The 7,187-nt window shown below is 50.1% G+C and overlaps 1 protein-coding gene across 1 annotated transcript in view; it reads right to left on the bottom strand.

Moving 5' to 3' along the window:
* Window positions 1-5,583: 5,583 nt before the first annotated feature.
* The window catches only part of MRM1 (mitochondrial rRNA methyltransferase 1), a 79,769-nt gene continuing 78,165 nt past the window's right edge, over window positions 5,584-7,187 (bottom strand). The window contains exon 10 of the mRNA XM_019636725.1: window positions 5,584-6,610. The gene's annotated coding sequence lies outside the window, so the exon portion shown is untranslated. The remainder of the gene's footprint in view (window positions 6,611-7,187) is intronic.

The following is a 7,187-nucleotide window of genomic DNA, read 5'->3' as shown; positions in this document are numbered from 1 at the left end:
TGACTTCATTTCTGGCTCCTCAGCCCTAGTACAGGGAAGGAAGGCAGGAAGGCAGGGAAGAAGGAAGAATGGGGGAGAGAGGGAGAGGGAGAGAGGGAGAGAGAGGGAGAGAGAGGGAGAGAGAGGGAGAGGAAAGGAGAAAGGAAGGAAAGGAGGAAGTAAGAATAAAAGGGAGAAAGGAAGGGAGGGAGGAAAGAAGGAAGGAAGGAGGGAGGGAAGCATTCAACCTGCTCTTTGTACCACACAGGAATCCAGTGGGAAGAGAAGCAAAATGTATTAGAAGCCACTGTCCATTGCAGACCCATCTAAAGCTACCTCTGAAGCCCTGGCACCAATTCTGAGAAAACAGGAATGAATGTGATTTGTAAAATTTCAGTTCAGCCAGCTTGGTGGGAGCAATGCCGCGAGGAGGACTGAGGCTGCATGTGGAAGAGGTGATGCAGGCTGAGGAAAGTGAGGCTCAGAGGGATTCGGAGCCAGATGGTCCAGACTCAACTTCTGGCTCAGCTACTTAAGGGTGTGTATCTTCAGAGGGGATATTCGACCTCTTTGCCCTCCAATCTCCTGGTCTGTAATATGGGGACAATGATAGTACCCCGGTCCTAGGGTGGTGGGGAGGGCTCACTGAATCATTGTGTGCCACTGCCTGACACAGAGTGGAAATCCAAAGGTTTTAGCATTTAGCGTGATAGAGGAGTCAGAGTAACTGAGAATGCAGATGGGGAAAGAGGGTAGGAGAACTAGAGAAAAAGTGAAGGGAAGAGACAGAGGGGACAGAGAAAGCACATGTGCACACAGTTACAGGGTTTCCCTTCAACTGCCCCAAAGCTTAATAGATTTCTAAATGGGCTTATTATCACTACCTATGAATTCTTTTATAGGACCTAATTATAAAACACCAAACTAGCTAATTAGGTTTCCTGAATTCGCCTTGACACAGGTGCAAACAGGCTCTCTGGATGGTAGTCCTGGCAAAGCCTGCATAGCAGGATCAATGGGTGGGCGGCAGACTGTCTGTGGCCCACAGTCAGGCCTGTAATCGTAGGCCCCCCTCCTGCCACTGCCAGGCCTCCCGAGATGCTCGCTGCCCGACCTCTCTCAACTGGTGGGCGGGGACAGAGGGCCTGCAGAGCTGTGTCCACCTTCCCCTGGGCCTGAGGATGAAGTAAGCGGGTGTCCCCTGAATCCAGCTTAGGAGGGGCTGCATGTAGGCGGAGTGGTCGAGGAATCAGGCCCTTGGCACTCCACCATTCCTCTCTGAACAGAACTGCCCAGGGCAGGGGCCACAGAGACGCTGCACTTGTCATACACATCCTTGGAGAACGAGGGGCACCTCGGGGGTGTAAAATGGCAGAGATGACGATACCTACCTCCATTAGATTAGGAAACCCCTGGGGGTGAGGGGCCAAGTTCTCAAGGACTGGGATGGCACTACAGAAACCCTGTCTCCACTGCAGCTCCCAAGTGTGTTCCTCAGACCAATAACATCAGCATCACCTGGAAACTTGTTAGAAATGCAAATTACCAGACACCACCCAGGGGTGGGGCAGACAGAGCAAACCACGTTCTAATGAGCCTCCCAGGAGATTCTGAGGCAGCTCCAGTTTGAGAACCCCTGCCCTCCTTATATCCAGGAGGAGGCCATTAATCAATGCAACTGCCAATGGTGGTGCTGCTGGCTGAGGTGGGTGTGCGGAGAGGCTTGTTTCTTAAATTAAACTAAATGATGGCCATTAAGGGAGCATCCCCTGCACATAATTAATTCCCCTTTTGTTAAAAGGGGCAGGTGAGAATTGGACAGTTAATGATGCTCACCGTCTGCCTCACCCTCATCCCTCTACCACCCCCATCTTCTCCAGGGTCTTTCTCTTTGCTCCTCCCACCCCCGACTCAAGTCTGATTCTCTTTCCACGTGGTAGCCCCACCAGAGTCTGAGATTTTTTTGAGCTAGATTTGTGAGCTAGAGTATTCCCTTCCCCAAATGCCATACCACCATTCCCATCTCCAAGTTAGTCACCCCTCTTGCCAACTCCATCCTGGTCCCCCTGACTCCTCTGAAACCATCAGACCATTTCCACTTTTACTAGCTTCACATATTATATTTACATGCGAATAGAGTTTTGCTTACTGTTTAAACCACAGGGGCCCTGGCTTTAAGGGGTGTGGAAACCCACACCCCAGGCCTTTCCAGCTCCAACTGACTAAGGCAAACCAAAGTCCTGGGGCTCCAGACAGGCAGATCAGGCCATCCTTTCCTAACTGTGTGACCTCAGACAAGTCCACTCACCTCTAAGGCTCATTTTCACAGCTCTCGGACGTGGGTGATGCCACCCATCTCTTAAGGTCAATGTGAGGATGAACAGAAACTCTACATGGAAAGCACTTAGGCAGCACCTGTTACACTTTAGGGCTGGGGACACATTCCCTTCCCCACTCCCTCCTATGGGTTCCAGGTGGGCTCACATGGGGCTCATTCTCATTGACCCAGACACGTCTCTGGGTTGCATCAGCCCACCCCTCTCATACCATTAATAAATCCTGGAGTCCAGGTGCCAGGCCAAGTTCAATGCAGTTCAACAAACCTCTCGTGGGCACCTGCTGTGTGCCAGGCACCCTGACAGTATGGATGCAGAGAAAGAATGAGAAAGGACTGTGTACTCTCAAGTACAGTGGGAAAGACACATGGGTAATGCATCCTTAGGAAGGGGTAAAAGATGAGGGAGGAGGCAGAGTGATGACAGCATAGCTTTGGAGACAGACCTGGGTTCAAATCTTGGTTTCATCCCTAAGTAACCAGATAACCTTGCACAAGTTACTTAACTTCTCTGTGTCCTCTTTTCCTCCTTTAAAAGATGGGGAGGGCCGGCTGAGTGGCTCAGTTGGTTAAGAGCTCGCTCAAGAGTTTGAGCTCTGAGCAACAGCGGTTCNGTTTGAGCTCTGAGCAACAGCGGTTCGAGTCAGCCCGAGCTGAGCAGCCGTGAGCTGCCAACAGGTGGCGGGATGGCTCAGCTAAACAAAAAAAAAAAAAAAGAGTTTGAGCTCTGAGCAACAGTGGTTCAAATGCCGGCCTGTGCTGAGCTGCCAACAGGTGGCAGGATGGCTCAGCTCAAAATAAATAAATAAATGAATAAAAATAAAATATTCTTTAAAAAAAAATAAAATAAAATAAAATAAATAAATAAAAGATGGGGAAAAAATATGAACTTCAAGGGATGAGGCTTACAGATGTTGTGGGTAAGCACCGGGCGCATGTGGAGGCTCAGAAAATGGTATTATTATGATGATGAAGGCAGTGGACTTCCTTGTCCTCCAGGAGCCCACCCTACCTCTGCAGGGTCAGGGTCTGAACCATTCTGGTGGCCCTGGCCTTTGGGGTTAACCAGATGATCCTTTAATACACAAAGAAACCCCAAACAGCTGAACCTCAGCTGAGGCACAGAGGGCCCAGCCGCCCAGCAAATGCTGGCCCCAAATCCTGTGCGCTCCATTATTGCGTCTGAAAATCCGTTAAAATTTCACACAATTTCCTGCACAGCAGTGCACTTCATAATGCTGGGAGCCAAGCCGGCCCAGTAATTGGGACTGGAGTGGGGCAGAGTCCAAAGCAATTAATCCAGCCTCCTTCCTTGTTTGCGCCAGGATAAGCCTGACGGGGTGGAGAGTAATTGGAAAGGAGCGGCCTCCATCCCCAACTCCAAATTAATATTTTCCTGTCCTGATTTAATTCCGCCTGGGAACAGTGACACAGAGACACACCATGTCAAGCGCTAAGTAATCCGCCACGAGCCACCTGAGGAGGAGGAAAGGGCTTTTCCTCTTCTTTGCAGTTGGTGGGGGGTAGACAAGGATGGAGGCTAACAAGACAACCTCCGAAGTTGAAGGGCCTTCCACAGACATTTGGAGTCTTACTTCCCTCTCAGTGCAGGCACATGTCACAAGGGAGGGGAGAAATCGGGGACTTGACAAGGCAGATAGACCTGAGTTCAGATTCTGACTTTACCCCATAGATGTGTGACCCTAGGCAAGTCGTTTAACCCCACTGAGACTCTGTTTCCTCTGTGAAATGGGGATAATCATACCGACCATGAATTGTCAAGGATTCATTACAATAAACAAAAGGCTCTTAGTCTCTTGTAGGGAACTGTAAATAGTAGCTAGTTTTCCTGTTATTCTAAGTTTTTAAGACCAGGAGCCAAGCACAATGCTAGACACTGAGAATACAAAGGGAAATAAAACATGGTCCCCAACCTTTAAGGAGTTTGCGTTCTAGTTCCACATATCCAGGTCTGGTATACAGTTGGTGTTTAATATATGCTAGCTCCCTGCCTTCTGCCAACGGCATCCTTGGGCAGGCAATCATTCAACCTCTGCTTGATCATTTTTTTTAAATTATTTTTTATTATGAAATACACATTTTTTAGAGTTAGTTTCAGCTGTACAACACAGTGCAATAGTTATACTTTTTACCCCTCGAAGTGACAACCCCCCTCCCCCAATCCGCCGCCCCTTAATCATCCCATTGTTGACGCATTTGCCTATGTGTCCACCTCTCCTTAAGCTCCGAGCTGCCTTGCTCTCACCTCATCCCACTAGATTTAGCTCCAGTCTACAGCCAGCTGGAGAGAGGGGGTCCAAGCACAGGAGCTGGGATTTAGGAGCCTGCAGGTTTCTGCTGAAGATCTCCCTGTCCTGACTGGGCCCTTCCCCAGTTGGCTTGACAGCCTTCTAGTGAGGAGGAAGGCTCCAGTTTGATCCTCTCTCATCCCTGGGGTGCTTGCCCCAGGGGTTGAGGAATGTTGGGTAACCTGGGAAACTAGGCAGGATTAGGCTTACCTATCCCCTGGGGTTTCCGGTTTCCGTCCCTGTCCCACATCCCACCCATTCCCAGCTATCCCTTTCACCTCCCAAATAAACCACTTCCGTTGAACCCTTGTCTCAGGGTCTGCTTCCGGGTGACATCAAACTAAGATAACCAGGTATTCTGGAAGCCCTGAGCCCCAAGCACTCCAGCTGTGGGACTCCCCCCTCTAAAAAAAGGCAGCACCAAGGGACAGAGGGGACAGAACATGCCACCTCACTGCTGGGCAGCTCTACCAACCTAAGAGTTTTGAGCCATTGGCAGAGATGCCTGGTGGAAGGGCAGAGGCTACCCGGTGGTGGGCAGGGCAGGCTCATTCATGAGCGTGCTGAGCCACCACCCACCCAGGTCACTTAGAAATACTGGAAGGGTACTAGGCAGTGGGGATCTTATAGGCTCACAAAGGGGCAAGAACCAGGGAAATTGGTTATCTATGTGCCCCTCCCCCCCACCAGGTGGGAAGAAAATGCTCAGAGGAGGGAGGGAGGGACGGAGGTGCTTCAATGGGCTCCAAACTCCCCCGAAAATAAAACCGGTCAAGCCAAAGCAGGGAGTTACCAGAAAAAAAAAGTGTATTTGACAAAACTGCAGGGAAACACTATGCAAATGTCAAACTGATGAGGAGAGGAGGGGGAGAGGGACGGGAATAAACCAAACATTAAATCAAATCAGTAGGAGAATAATAGCTAAACTCCTTCTTACTTGTAGCACTCAATTCTGCAGTCGATATGGTCAGGAATGAATGAATGGCCTGCTCAGAGCCACATCTAAATTCAATGTGTATAGCACCCCAAACTCCATGAGGGGAGCCAGCCAGCCAGGAGCAATCCTGCTCCACCCTGCATCTCCCACCCACAGGGACAAATGGACACAGGGAGGGGGCCAAAACTAGACCCCTCCAATGCAGGGTGGGGTGCAGTGGAGGAGCCCTGTACAGAAGCTGGGTGACAGGGGCAAGTCATGTCCCCTCTCTGAGCCTCAGGGAATCAGCATGCTCCCATGCTTTAGGGGGTTGTTGGGCTTTCAAGGGCACAGAGTCCTGGTGGTTGGCCATAGTGCAAAAAAGGGGATAAAGCAAGTGAAATGGGGTCAGGTGGTCTGTGTCCTACCAGGCTTTTATTTTGCTGCGTGGATGCAAAATGAGGGTCTGATTTATTTATTTTTTTTAAAGAAACTGGGATTGGAGAAGAGGGAAAGAGTGCTGTCTGGAAGGAGAGAAGAGAGAAGTCCAGTGGGTGGTATGATTAGTTTGGAGTGTGGTGTGTGATGTCATCTGCTCCCCTATCTTCCCATGAAAACTTGAGTAAAACCCACTTTGCTCACCTAGACTTTGGGAATTATATATGATGTGTGCTACAGAATGAGCATGGGGTAGAGCAGAGGCTGAAAGGGGTCTGGCTACATTCAGGTCTCACATGTGGAGGATCTCCCAATCAGCTGCTCTCTGTGACTCCATTCCACAGCCATTCGTGGACTGCAGCCAATGCGCCACACACAGTGCTAAGGCTGGGAACAACCATGTATGTGATGTGGTCCTGCCCTCAGTGAAAGACCAGAGCGGAGGACACAACAGATATATCCATTCAGAACCCGGGAGGGATTCTGCAGAAAGGCCAGGTTCTAGGGCCAGAGGGCAAATACGTCTTACCTGAGCAGCTTCCCAGAGCCAGGGTGGGGCCAGCGCTTACTTTTGCTCACTCAGTCCTCAGAAACTCAGCTCAGAGTGCAGGAGATTGGATCAGGGTCACACAGCTGGGAAGAGGTAAAATTGAGTGTGAACCCAGATGTGTAACTTTAGAGACCAGCATTGCTCACAAATTAGCAACCCTGCTTATGCAGAAATGAAGATGCTAACAGTGAAGATGGGAAACTTTGTCATTTTGCCCATGACAGCCTCGGTGCTCCACTGCTGTCCCCAAGTTCCCCTGGCATGTGAAGGACCCCTGACCCCCACCCAGCCTTGGGCTTTATCCCAGCTGTCTCCAAAGTTCAAGATATGACTTAAGGCCAGAAAAGCCTCATCTATTCTGCCTTCACCCTGCCCACTGCTGCTGCCCCTGACCTCAGGGACTTCAGTGGACATCTGTGACCTTTAACTGCCTAGAATCTATCTGTTTTGAAATTGTACCTCAAATTTCCTTTGGAGCCTGCATCTCTTTCCCACTGTGAGTCCATGTGGTTCATCAGGGGCAGAGCCCACTCTCTAGCTCCAAAGATGGCTATGAGCCTGAAATCCTCCCTCCACCCCTGGCTATAATGATTGGTTCATAGGTGGGCATGTGACCTAAGCTAGGCCAATGAACTTCCTGGGAATTTTACTGTTACTACT

The sequence above is a fragment of the Hipposideros armiger genome, unplaced genomic scaffold (assembly GCF_001890085.2).
Source record: "Hipposideros armiger isolate ML-2016 unplaced genomic scaffold, ASM189008v1 scaffold_29, whole genome shotgun sequence".
NCBI classification, from domain to species: Eukaryota; Metazoa; Chordata; class Mammalia; order Chiroptera; family Hipposideridae; genus Hipposideros; species Hipposideros armiger.
This window is presented reverse-complemented; position numbering and strand designations above follow the sequence as displayed.